Raw genomic sequence first — 13974 nt, forward strand, 5'->3', positions numbered from 1 at the left:
GCTGTACAATGTGTCTTTGGGGATCCTGCCATCTTCCATGCGGCTCACATGGCCAAGCCATCTCAAGTGCCGCTGACTCAGTAGTGTGTATAAGCTGGGGATGTTGGCCGCATCGAGGACTTCTACTAGTGCCGATTTTTACTCTGAGTTTATGCTTGCCACTCTTCTGTGGACATAGAATTCCGATCATGGCAAATACCTCAGATTATATAATAACTTTGACCCGTTGATCCAAGTTAACTATGTGAAAGGCTTGCTTGCTGATCACATAAGTGCATTCTTCATCCGTGTCCTCTTGGCAATTTGTCTCTCTTCTGACCTGATGTACCTGCTTGGGCTTTTGTTATGTGTTGGCATACCTATTGCATTTGCCATCCGTTCTCTCTGCATGTGATCTGCCACCATTCCTGTGTGCAGAATCTGAGCTCTGCCTTCTGCACTGCCTTGCCCAATGTCTTTGCAGGCCACAAGCTTTGCAGTGGTCCTGGTACGCTGGACAAATGCCAATTGGTTGAGTCAGGCCACATTTCACACGTCCTAGCAGACGTCCGAGCGTTGATAGCCAGACCTGCTTGTGATGTTTGGTGCCCAGACATAATGGCTTCAAGTTACTTTCCATCATAGAGTAGTCAATGGTATGCCCTTTCTTCTTTTCTAGCAGGTCTTTTTGAAACTTTTAAGGACAATATGGGCGGCACAGTGGCGCAGTGGTTAGCACCGCAGCCTCACAGCTCCAGAGACCTGGGTTCAATTCTTGGTACTGCCTGTGTGGAGTTTGCAAGTTCTCCCTGTGTCTGCGTGGGTTTTCTCTGGGTGCTCCGGTTTCCTCCCACAAGCCAAAAGACTTGCAGGTTGGTAGATAAATTGGCCATTATAAATTGCCACTAGGATAGGTAGGTGGTAGGGAAATATAGGGACAGGTGGGGATGTGGTAGGAATATAGGATTAGTGTAGGATTAGTATAAATGGGTGGTTGATGGTCGGCACAGACTCGGTGGGCTGAAGGGCCTGTTTCAGTGCTGTATCTCTAAAACTAAAGGCCTCTGTTCGGGTAGATGCAATCACTAGCTCTATAATCCATTCTGACAATTCGATGTCTATGAAGTTGCATTCTTGAGCTTTGTCTTAGAACCACTGTAACAAAGTGGTCAATGCACTCATCTTGCCTTTGCCGGTAGGTCATAAGCCCAAGCCTATGTATTCGGAAATTTACCTTCACTTGAGTTGCTGCTCTAGGAATGTCCATAGCTTGCTAGGGTCCTTCTGATCCTCAGATGATAGTCCTGATGTGTTGATCTTTTGTAGGCCCTCATTGCCCTATGTGATCTTGATTTTTATAGCTCATTTCCCTGGATCACTCACTTCTTGATCCAGAAAACATAGTTTCAACCATTGTTAAAACAGTTTAAATCCAGACGCTATGTCCAACGCCTTCCAAACCATAGTTGAATACCTGGAAGCCATTTTCTGGATGATCATGCTCTTTCATCAATATTGGACTTTTCATAGGTTTTCCTTTTCATAGGCACACTTCTTTTTAAGGCTTTCTGCTTTACAGGTTTTCTGTCTCATAGGTCTAGCTTTCTGATTCCTTTTCTAAACAGGTTTGTTCTTGCAGGCCTGCCCCTTTTAAGAGTGAGAGACTACATCTGCATTTTTGTTTGCACAGCTCAACTTTTTTTTTAAATTGCAAGAGGACAACTTTCTTTGTTTACATAGGCTTTTTTTAAAACTGAGAGCAGTTTTCTTTCTCTCTGCAGACAGCTGCAGCTTGCAGTACCGGCAGCTGCCACAGCTAGCCTTTTACTTTGTGCTGGACCTCCAGTGGTGCTATTGAGCTCTTGCTGCTATTTTTGGCTTAGGCCCTGCCCATGAAGCAAAACAAAATGGGAAAATTAAAGTAGTTGTGGCTGTAGCTACTTCTTTTCAAAATTTCTGACCCACTGCCAGATTAGTTGAAAGCTCCGATCCCCAAGCAAAATGCCTATTGTACTCAGAGTTTAAAAACCTCATGGGGTCCTATCTGATTACCAGGGTTCATTAGTCACCATGCAGTCTGCTATCTGAAAGAATTTCACAAGCAGTCACCTTTTGGATCATCAGGAGCATGGGTTTTCTTTTGGCCACAGACTTCTGCACTGCCACATGAAAAAATATTTGTAATACCTTGGTGATAGCATGGATGGACTGGCACAGGAAATACGCTGTATATGTTCTGCTGTTGTTCGTGATGTAACTGAGTAAGGATTCAAATACCAAGGGGCAAAAGTTAAATGTTAGGAAATTATGAGGAAGAAAAGAAGTTCACTTTTTTTAAATATAAAGAGTAACAGTCTTGAGGCACAAGTTTACAGGGAGGACTATTGAATCAATTTGTATAGCTGGAATCAAAAGTAACTAAATGAATTTGCAGAGACAGGGAAACTGAAGATGTGGTGAGGAGGCTGGTTGGGTATCTAAAAGGATAGACGAATTGGCCTGAAGTTTACAAGCGCGCCACAAATTGCGGTGGCGCGCTTTGAAGTTGGCGCTCCGCCCGCGTGGATCGCTCGTCGTTGAGACCCTGCGATATTTTGCACGGGGTCTCATTTAATCGGAGAGGGCAGAGCGACTGCCCCCAATGACGTAAAGGCAGCGGACGCTCCTTCCCTAGCAATGGTGTCTGGCGCCAATGAACAGGCGCTGGCGTATTTTTGAAGGGCTTCAACCCCTTACTGGCAATTTACATTTTTGTAAAAGAACAGCACTTTTAATTTAAATAAAAGCACTCAAACATCAAAGCCCCTCTTCTACCCCCCCCCCAAATGATCAAGCAATATATTTATTTCCCTCTTCCCCGCACTCTCCACCCCCCCGCCCCCAGAAAACCATTTTTGACCCATCTTTCACCCCCAAACTTTATAATCTTTGATTTTCAACCCCTTCCCACCATCCCCTCAGCCAATGGAAAATAGTTTTCCCCGTCCCATCCACCCCCCGTCCCATCCACCCCCCCCCCCCCCCACCCCGCCCTGAAAATTTCACTCCTCACCCTGCCCCACCAGTGTCACGCCTTGGAAGGCTCAGGAGTTCTGGCCAGTGGCTGGAATATCGGCGTGGGACGGCCGTGGCTACCAGGTAAGTCATTGTTCTTTAATTGTAATATCATTTGCATATTCAGATGAAGGCTCTGCTGCCGAGCACCGGTGGGGGGGGTGGGGGTGATGCCACACCAAGGCCTCGCCGCCACCAGTAAATTGTGGCGGGGCCTTCCCAGTGTCGGGTCGTGGCGGGCCTCTCCCGGAAGAATTTTCCAGGCCTTCCTGCCACAACCCCCAACGTTGGAGAGTGAGTAAAATTCAGCCCATTTGATGAAATGACCTTTTTTGTTCTGATAAATGCTTGCATTTTAGTCATCTAGACCATTGTTTTGCTATTTTTCATTTTGCAAACATACAGCAGGACCCATTGAGCCTGCTGTTTGAGTACAGAGTTGCTGTGGGACAGGACAAACTTCATTTTTTAAAAATCTACAAAAGAATGCATTTACTGACATCACATTGGTCCTTTAAAAAATTATTTAATTATTCCACCTATACAGTTTGACATTAAAGAACCGTTATTGAGTTTCTATCATTAGAGAATACTATTGATCATATACGTCATGTATATAAGACTGCAAAATTGATGATGTTGCACATCAACTACGAGAATAGTGTTGCTTGGTTACAGCAAGACCCGTTCGTATCAGATGACTGTTACTATTTGTTTGTACAGTGACGATGAAATTGTCCACATTGCATCACAGCACCTTAATTTAGCAAAAGCTGCTTACATCTAACACCAGGCTCTAACAACCTCTTTCGAATGTAGCTATCTTTACCCAGTTTTGTAGAGTTGCTTGGAGTTTTAATTGCAGATCTGCAGTTCTCAAGCATTCTGTTGGTGGACTCACTGGGATTGAGTTTTCATTAAAATTCTGTTACGGTCTTCTCTGCTTCATGCTAGATTTGAGAATTGACAGGATGTAGTTATGGGGACCAGCCAAGTAGAATGTACAAAATAATGTTTTTGCATTGCCTATCTCAAAGCCTAGGGAGTGCTTAAGGAATGTGAACCATGGGAAGATGAATGTATGTTCTGAATGAAAGACTGTACAATACTTGAGATCAGATTGCTCCCGTCTCCTAATAGTCATATAATGTTTCTTTCAAAATAGCAAAACAAAACTTTAATGTGATTAATTACTGTAACACTGAGCTCTAATTTGTCCGCTCTCATTTGACAGGTCGTGGAACTAACTGCTAATTTTTATTTCTTCGAGCAGCAGTGATTGTCTGCAGTGCAGTGCAAATGATTTTTTTAATGCCAGCATTAAAATAAATGGCTTATTGTAGGCATTAAAATAATTGGAAAATCTGGACTATTGTCTCAAATACAAATGTGGCAAACGACACAATTTCAGTGATCAACAAGGATTGCACTCTGATTTTATTCAAACCAAAAGCTAGTGTCATGGATCTGGAATTTATCATTAAGTGCCTAAGGAAAAATTGGAAAAGAATGAAACTTTAATTCACCAGCATGTGTAATCATTCCTCTTGAACACAATCTAAAAATGTGTCTTTGGCATCAGTTATATCCCCAAACAGTACACTAGAATATAATATGCATGTAATGCTCGAATATAATAGTTTACCCGGTCTCCTGTCTTAATATAAAATATCCAACCTGGCTCAAGAATAAGCACAAACTTACCACTGCACATTCTGAAGTTAAATGGGACAAGAAACAGTTGATTCTGTCACTGTGTATGATAAATTGCTATATTTAAGCTGTATATATGTTACATATTTTTGCTTTTAGCTAATATTTTTATTACTCTTGCATGCCTATTTATTCAGAATAATCTCTTCTACAAGGGACTAATTACAAGAGTTTCAGGGATATTATTGTTTGATACAATGGGATGAGAGATGGAAACAGATGAATGGCCGAGGGAGTTTAATATGAAGGCAGCCATGATTGTTGAGGGATTTAAATGAATTTAGGAGAAGCTGATGTGGGTAGGGTATTCATTTGATGGTAAAGGAGGCACTATTCAGTATATTTTAATAATGTCAGTGGAGATGAGAGCTGGAATGGATAGAAGTACAGGAAATAGTAAATATGTAAAAATGTAATGGAATGAGCAGCACTTGTGTTCTGCACTGTGCGAGTGCTGCATACGTTTGACAGATTGCAAGATCATGAAGGAATGGCTCAGACTGGTGTGCCTATAATGTCCTTCCATGCATAACACTATACTACATGCATGGTGCTACTTTCAAAATGTATAATCCTCTTCTACACTTTAACCGTGAATATGGGCTGAATTTTACGCCACCCCAAAGAGAGGGATGGTGGCGGGGGGGGGGGGGTGATGTAAAATGGAGCAGGAGGTTCAGGGCTGCTCCTGCCTCCACCACTACTTTATACAGGGTGGTGGGGGCAAAAAACGGCCTGCCCACCCCTGGCCAATCAAGACCCTGAAGTGGCCACTTAAGGGCCTTCACCCGCCTCCACACGGATTTTACGCATGGCAAGCAGGCTTCCGAGACCTGAGAGAAGCCGCCTGACAAAGGCAGGCATCTCTCAAAAGTCCCGGGGCTGGCCCGATGGAGGGCTGCTCCCGCTACCCCAACACTCCCTCCGTCCCCCCAACCGACAACCCTTGCCTCGCTGGGGCTCCGAACGATTGACCCTGGCGAGGCAACCAAAACTTACCTGCCTTCCAGGCTCCCCACCATCTTTACCTCTTGCTGAGCTGTAGTCCCAGCAGTGGCCACCGCACCCGCTGGCTGGCAGCTCTATTAGGCGGGACTTCCTACATCAAGTGGGTGGAAGTCCCGCCTCACACCAATTGAAGCCCAGCGGCCTGCAAAATACGGTTGGTTCCCCAGGCGAGGCGGAACCGACTCAGTCGGTGGCCGGCTCCCGTCTGCGCAGGGTAAAATCTCAACCTATGACTCTGCTTTGCTCAGTAATGAGCATTGTAATCCTGGAATTTCTGCAGTGGTTTTCTTAATCTCCAGACATAACATTGGCAGAAGATTGGCTGAAACGCTGGATAAGTGGTGGAAATGGCCACTTATGCTGTTCCTCTGGGGTTTCCACTGAAGTTATGACAGGAGACCAGGATAGCCCCAACAGAAATTCTACCCCATATTTCTGAAGATTACTGTACAGCACTACTTCATTGAATACTGAACAGTAAACAGGTGCTTGAAATCAATGGATTGCAAAAAAAGGCCTAATTATTTCCCTTGGAACCAATAAAATTGTAATTAGGGATAATATGAATCATCATGAAACATATGACCCATTTTCTGTCATAAATTTAATTTATGAAAAAAGCATACTGCAACCTCTCAATGTTCCGACCAACACTCTAACCTTCACAATAAAGATTCACGCAGGAGCACAGATTAGTTTTTCTACCTGAAATCTGAAAAAATGAGTATACTGTAGACGAAGCCAACTCTTTTTCCTATTGGTGCTTCACCCAAATCAGAATTACAGCCTTGTTTTTGTAGTACCCTTAGAGATGTCTATCAATGTGGGAAGTCTGAACAGATTCTCAGTGAGTAATTTGGTCGGAATGCTTGAGTTGGCACAGAATAGCTTCTGAATTCGGAGAGTGCAGGCTTCGTTGTGCAATGTACTGACTTGATCAGTATGTGAATGAAGGTAAAAGAAGAAATGGTTGTGATCCAAATGTTTTATTATCACAGTTATAAAGAGGTACCAGGGTAAATTTTTGTCTTCAACACCTGGGCAGTAATCTGGCAAAGTGGATTGCCCACCTGATGGAGAACTTGTCCGATCTTTCCTATTAGTCCTTCACCTAAATCAGAATTACAGTCTTGTTTTTGTAATATCTTTGGCCATGATTTCAGCCATGTCATAGTGACATGGAGGCTGTTACATTCATATAAAAAAAAATTAAATTGTTGCCATACCATAGTTTGTGGGACGAGATAACCCTCTATTCCTTTTCTGCCAGTAATTTTCATTACTTCTGGTGCAACATGGAATGCTGGAAGTCTTGGCTTACTTTTGTAGGCAGAAGCATAATTTAAAAAAAGGATGTTGATCCAAAGTAAGAGCTATTGGGTGGGGTGACCAAAAGCTTGGTTAAAGAGATGGATTTTATAGAGGATCCTAAAGGAGGAGGGAGAGGTGAAGTGGCGGAGGGGTTTAAGGAGAGAATTCTAGAGTGGTGGGGCCCAGGCAGCTGAAAGTACGGCTACCAGTGCTGGGCAAGCAGGGAGGTGTATGTTCAAGAGACCAGAGTCAGACAAGTGGAGAGCTCAGGAGGTTTGTAACGCAAGAGGATGTTAGAGATAAGCAGGGGTGAGACCTTCTTCTTTAGCCTCCTTGTCTCGAGAGACAATGGGTAAGCACCTGCAGGTGGTCAGTGGTTTGTGGAGCAGCGCCTGGAGTGGCTATAAAGGCCAATACTAGAGTGACAGACTCTTCCACAGGTGCTGCAGATAAAATTGGTTGTCACGGCTGTTTCGCAGTTGGCTCTCCCCTTGCGCTTCTGTCATTTTTCCTGCCAACTGCTCAGTCTCTTTGACTCGCCACACTTTAGCCCCGCCTTTATGGCTACCCGCCAGCTCTGGCGATCGCTGGCAACTGACTCCCACAACTTGTGATCAATGTCACAGGACTTCATGTCGCGTTTGCAGGCGTCTTTAAAGTGGAGACATGGACGGCCAGTGGGTCTGATACCAGTGGCGAGCTTGCTGTACAATATGTCCTTGAGGATCCTGCCATCTTCCATGCGGCTCACATGGCCAAGCCATCTCAAGCGCCACTGACTCAGTAGGGTGTATATGCTGGGGATGTTGGCTGCCTCGAGGACTTCTGTGTTGGAGATACGGTCCTGCCACCTGATGCCAAGGATTCTCTGGAGGCAGCGAAGATGGAATGAATTGAGACGTCGCTCTTGGCTGACATACGTTGTCCAGGCCTCGCTGCCGTAGAGCAAGGTACTGAGGACACAGGCTTAATACACGCGGACCTTTGTGTTCCGTGTCAGTGTGCCATTTTCCCACACTCTCTTGGCCAGTCTGAACATAGCAGTGAAAGCCTTTCCCATGCGCTTGTTGATTTCTGCATCGAGAGACAGGTTACTGGTGATAGTTGAGCCTAGGTAGGTGAACTCTTGAACCACTTCCAAAGCGTGGTCGCCGATATTGATGGATGGAGCATTTCTGACATCCTCTCCCATGATGTTCGTTTTCTTGCGGCTGATGGTTAGGCCAAATTAGTTGCAGGCAGCCGCAAACCTGTCGATGAGATTCTGTAGACACTCTTCAGTGTGAGATGTTAATGCAGCATCGTCAGCAAAGAGGAGTTCCCTGATGAGGACTTTCCGTACTTTGGTCTTCGCTCTTAGATGGGCAAGGTTGAACAACCTGCCACCTGATCTTGCGTGGAGGAAAATTCCTTCTTCTGAAGACTTGAACGCATGTGAGAGCAGCAGGGAGAAGAAAATCCCGAACAGTGTGGGTGCGAGAACACAGCCCTGTTTCACGCCACTCAGGATAGGAAAGGGGTCTGATGAGGCGCCGCTATGCTGAATTGTGCCTTTCATATTGTCAGACAAATGGAGAGCTCAGGAGGTTTGTAGTGCAAGAGGATGTTACAGAGATAAGCAGGGGTGAGACCATAAACCGATTTAAACCTCAAGATGGGCATTTTAAATTTGAGGCGTTAGGGTACCAGATGCTAATGTCGGTCAGCAAGGACGTGGGTGAGTACGATATAATGCAGGATAGGATACAGGCAGCAGTGTATTACATGAGCTGAAACTGACAGAGCGTGGAAGCTTATCTCTGCCCCTGTCTCTGCCCATCTGCTGCTGAAAATCTCATCTATGCCTTTGCCATCATCTGATGCAACTATTTCAATGCACCCCTGGCTGGCCTCCTCCACTCTTCATAAACTGCACCTTATTTAAAAATTCTGCTGCCCATATCTATTAAGATTCATATCAACTTCCTTAGCTCGACTGCTGGTCTTTTTTCCCCTCCACGTGAAAATGGAGCCTGGGTCCCCTGCTGATTTTCTGACATCTGTACTGCCACGTCTCATGGCAACCAGGTAGAAAGTAGCTCCAGGCCGAGAGAAATGCTTTTAATTGTTTATGAAATGGTTAATGGTCGATTCATGAAGCAACTTGTTGCGGCTTCCTATCCCTCCTTGCCCTGGTTTTATAGGCCTTGATAGAGAACCTTGTGATATAGGCAGTCTGCTTATTGTACAGGTGTGCCTGCTATATACAAGGTTTTAATAATATATAAACACAGAATTTCCGGATTTGCAGTTGAGAAAATAATAGACTGAGCAACAATGAGCCAGATTTGGAGTGATTTCGATCTTTTAGGTAACAGAAACAACAGGTGTCAGATGAAGTTCAGTAAGGATATGTAAAGTAGTACCAAAAGAGGGAAAATGTGTCATAGAACATGCTGAATCAAAATAAACTTTTAGGGATTATATTGGCAAATCCATTCTGCAGAATTCCAGTATTTAAAACGGCGATTAAAAAGGCAAGTTAGAAAGTCGATTGGATTAACATAGAGATAAAGGGCCCAATTTTTAAATGGCAGCGGAGGCGGGACCGGAGGAGGACAGGCCCTCAATTTTCCACCCCCAGTCGCATCCCTGACTCCGTCAGGTGGTCCCACCTCCAAGCCATTTTCATTCTGGGAGGATCGGCGACTGTGTGGGGGGCGGGGGGGGGTGTAACAGCTATTAAGGCCACTCAGCAAAAGCTGACTGGAATTTTCCAGTCAGCATGCCAGCACCAACCCCCCCCCCCACCCCCCAATGAGGTCAAAACAGGGGACGGCAATGTGTCTGTACACAAACATCAGTGTCTTTGGTAACAATTTTGAGGTCCGTGGTAATTAGATTAGATTAGAGATACAGCACTGAAACAGGCCCTTCGGCCCACCGAGTCTGTGCCGAACATCAACCACCCATTTATACTGATCCTACACTAATCCCATATTCCCAACAAACATCCCCACCTGTCCCTATATTTCCCTACCACCTACCTATACTGGTGACAATTTATAATGGCCAATTTACCTATCAACCTGCAAGTCTTTTGGCTTGTGGGAGGAAACCGGAGCACCCGGAGAAAACCCACGCAGACACAGGGAGAACTTGCAAACTCCACACAGGCAGTACCCGGAATCGAACCCGGGTCCCTGCAGCTGTGAGGCTGCGGTGCTAACCACTGCGCCACTGTGCCGCCCTATTGTTAAATGTCTTGCTCCAAGCCTTTAAAAACTTGTGTTTTCGAACAACCTGGGGCCATGTTATTTTAAAACACAAGTTTTTAAATGCTTGGAGCAAGACATTTAAAATTATCAGGAGTGAAAGTAATTAGAAAGGATCGGGATCATCAGAGCATTGGGCTAGGTCCTACCATGCATGGGCCGGAATCCAGCCTGCCAAAAGTTTGTATCCGGCCCGCTAATCCACCAATCAAAAGCACAAATGGTTTGCCTGCGCATGGACCTCTATTGATTAGGAGCACGGGGCAGGTGGGACTCACTGGGAAGACTGGTGCTGTCAATCAGGGGCACTGACCAATGGGAGCAGATCAGAAGGCAGTGCTGGCGGAGCCTGGAGGGAGGTGATTGTCTGACTAACTTTGTGGTCGGTCGCTTGTGGTGTAGAGGAGCACTTGCAGGGAGAGCTGGTTGAGACATCACTGGCCTGCATGATTTTCTGTCCATGCAGTTAAATTGATGGGATGTCAGGCACTGGGGCCTGTGATTTTCTGGCAAGTGCTCCCTGCCTTTGTCCGACCTGTGGAATCAACCATGGAGAGTGTTGGTGTGAGTAGAACAGACAGGATAGCACACAGGAAATCACTGGAAAGGAAAGACCTCTTTGAGCCGGAACAAGCTGATTTTCGTAAGGCAGACAGCCCATGTTCTCAGCTCTCCAAAGACCCTGGTTTTTCTGAGTGTGGGGCCGGCGCCGAGCAGCAATGTGTTTCCACTCCTGGTGCAAATTGGGCAAAGGAACACAGAGGGGGAGAGAAAGGGACACAGGGGGACATTGAGGAGGTGAAAGAAATGAGGATACAGATGGACATGAGGATGGGAGAGAGAGACACACAAGGGGGGAAAGAGAGGGGGTAGAGAGATGGACAGAGAGAGAGAGGAGGGAGAGAAAAAGAGATCACGATCACTCTTGACAGATGGATATCTTCTGGATTCTCTGCATCACTACATCAAGTGTGCGGGCAGACATTGACTACTTGTGCAAGCAAAAACAATGCCAGCTATTTCACAAAATAAGGAGAAATGTGTTTTAAATTGGACTGTGTTTTGATGGCATTATGTTGACTTTACCCTTTATTTACAGATTAATTGCACCCACGTTCGTGGCTGAGTAATTAATTTTGTCAAATGTTCGTAGTGCAACATGTTCTTGTTTATCCCTGGGTCAAAATCCACCTAGGGAACCCCCCAGCACCCACTGTCATGTCACAGCTGTGACTGCTGGCCATCCAGCGGAGGGATTGCCCCCCCCCCACCTCAGTGACAGCCTGGCAGCTGTGGCCGTTTTAATGCTCAAAATTTTGAGACGCCCTCTCGTTCTCCCCCAGACATTGGCAACTCCCATCTCGGACAATAGTGTTGCCAATGTAACATTGCTGGAGAGCCTCCAGCCTCAAGAGCCTGCACGACATCCTTAATTGAATGACGAGTGCACACCCTGGCAACTATTTTGCCTAGTCATCAAAAATCACGTCGGGCATCAGGTGCCGATACAACCTAGGGTTGGGATCCGGAAATTCTTCCAACGTTGGGGTCCCGACCCCTGAACAAAAATTCATCCCAAAGTAATAATCAAGGGATTGTGTTGTTTCTGTTGTCCCATTTGCAGTCTTCTATGCAATGTAGGTGACTTATTTATAGGAAGAATATTATTGCCCTCAATAGGCAATGGTGATGATTCTGGGTATCAAAAATTTAAGTTAAGAATAAAGTTGAGCAAAGTTGAAATTGATTGCTTTGGAAAAGAGAAAATTTAGAAGTTTCATAATTGAAGATTAAGAAGAAATGACAATGTTGATCCTGGCAAATTGTTCAGGTTGTAGAGCCTGCAAGCTCCTTTTGAGCACTGAGATCCACAGCCATGATGGCAGCAGTCTGAGTCTGCATGGCAGCAAGCGTGGATCTCGTGTTCTCTGTCTGAGCTTCCACTGCATGCTGACATTGGATGGTTTCTGTCTGTGCTGCAGTGGAAGCTGAGACAGCAGTCACCAGATGCTCTATCACAGACAGGTCTACAAGTGCTATCTTGGAGTTGGCCACCACTTCCACGGTGGGGAGCATGGGCTCCAAGCTCTGTGCAATGCCTTGTACTCTGTGCCACTTTGGAGCTAGATTCCTCCATGCTCCTTGACAGTGACAAGAGACTGTCTGCCAGGCCTGCCAATGCACCAAGTGTCTCGCTGTGCATGTTCATCAGCCTTCTCCTGTATGCTACCCCATCAGAGTCATCATCTGAGTGCCCTGTAGCAGAACATATCTGCAATATTGCCCGTTGGTGAACTAGCGCAATAGCTATCCTTTCCCCCCAGCTGGCTGCAGCCCACTCATGCCCAGTGACTGACTACCGGCAGATCCTGATTCTATATTTGCCTCAAAAGTATGTGCAGTGCCAGTATCTGAGCTGATGGCTGCAAGTGTCAGATCAATTGCTTCTTCTTCAGTGCTGCAGTGTTGCTCTCTTTTTTCCCTCCTGGGACTGCTATGACTGGACAGGCAGCAGATCTTGGGTATCTGAAAGCAGAAAATCAGAAGGGAAGGTTGGGGTGAGGGAAGGGAGGTGGGACGAAGAGCTAGAAGTCCATGGTGATACCATCTGCAGCTTGCACATAATGCCATGCAGCAGGATGAGGGTGAGCTGGGAGTTGAGTGGGGGCATAAGGCAGGAACATACCATCATCCTCAATGTTCTCAGAGACATTGGATGCCACAGGCTCTGTCACAGCCACCCCCATGATGTGGAAAACCATCTCTTCTGTAGGTTCAGGAAATGGAAACGTCCTTGTTCTCCACTGGTTCTGCGCTGCTCCTGGGGGTTATGTGCCATCCTGTTCTGCAAGAGAGAGGGATATGTCAGTGATTGTGTTATGTTGTGTTTGGGTGATAGCCTACATAGCTGAATAGCTGGAGGTATGTGGAAGCAGCAGATGATTGTGAGGCTGGCATCATTGGAAGGTGTGTGAGGGTGAGGTGGAGAATCTGGATCTTAGGCCTGAGTTCTGACTGCTAGGGATTGCTGATGGGTGAATGATGGGAATTGAGCAGTGTGAGAGGTTGGTGGTGTAATTGGTAGGAGATGTCATGCGAAGATGCATTCACTGATCTTGACCTCCCGTGTGAGGTCATTGAACTTCTTCCAGCACTGCTGCCAGGTGCTTGTGGCCAGACTCCAGGCAATGAGCTCCCTGGTCACTTGCTCCTTTTCCCTTTGTAGAGTGATCCCTGAGGGCTTCCTGGCCATCTGTGGAAACATGGGGCTGAAATTTATGGGCGCTTCAGGATGGGAACAGAGGTTGCCAGGGTTGGGGGGGGGGGGCATAAAATTGCATTGGAAGGCGGGGCAGAGAGCCTGTTGCATTCCTAACGCCTTCCAATTTAATCCAGGGTGGGGAAGGCCGAGGATGACTTTCCTGCCCTGGACCAATTGAAGTCCTTAAGTAGCCACTTAATGGACTCTTCCCATCTCTGCCTCAATTTAATTAAAGGCAGAGGGACCCCTGCCACAGGGAGATATGGCTATGTAAAACCTGGCAGCCTACTAGTGGGGTCGGGAGGGGTCCCTCCTTTGGGGGAAATTCAGGGCCCTCGGAGGGCCCCCAATGCTAGCGATCGCTGCCCCCTCCCCCCACCGTTACTAACCCTG

General features: G+C 46.2%; 1 protein-coding gene across 2 annotated transcripts in view; it reads left to right on the top strand.

The window, feature by feature from the left end:
- The window catches only part of LOC137375323 (chloride channel protein 2-like), a 495095-nt gene that overhangs the window by 216567 nt on the left and 264554 nt on the right, over positions 1-13974 (top strand). The window lies entirely within an intron of this gene.

This window comes from Heterodontus francisci, chromosome 11 (assembly GCF_036365525.1).
Source record: "Heterodontus francisci isolate sHetFra1 chromosome 11, sHetFra1.hap1, whole genome shotgun sequence".
In the NCBI taxonomy this organism is placed as follows: domain Eukaryota; kingdom Metazoa; phylum Chordata; class Chondrichthyes; order Heterodontiformes; family Heterodontidae; genus Heterodontus; species Heterodontus francisci.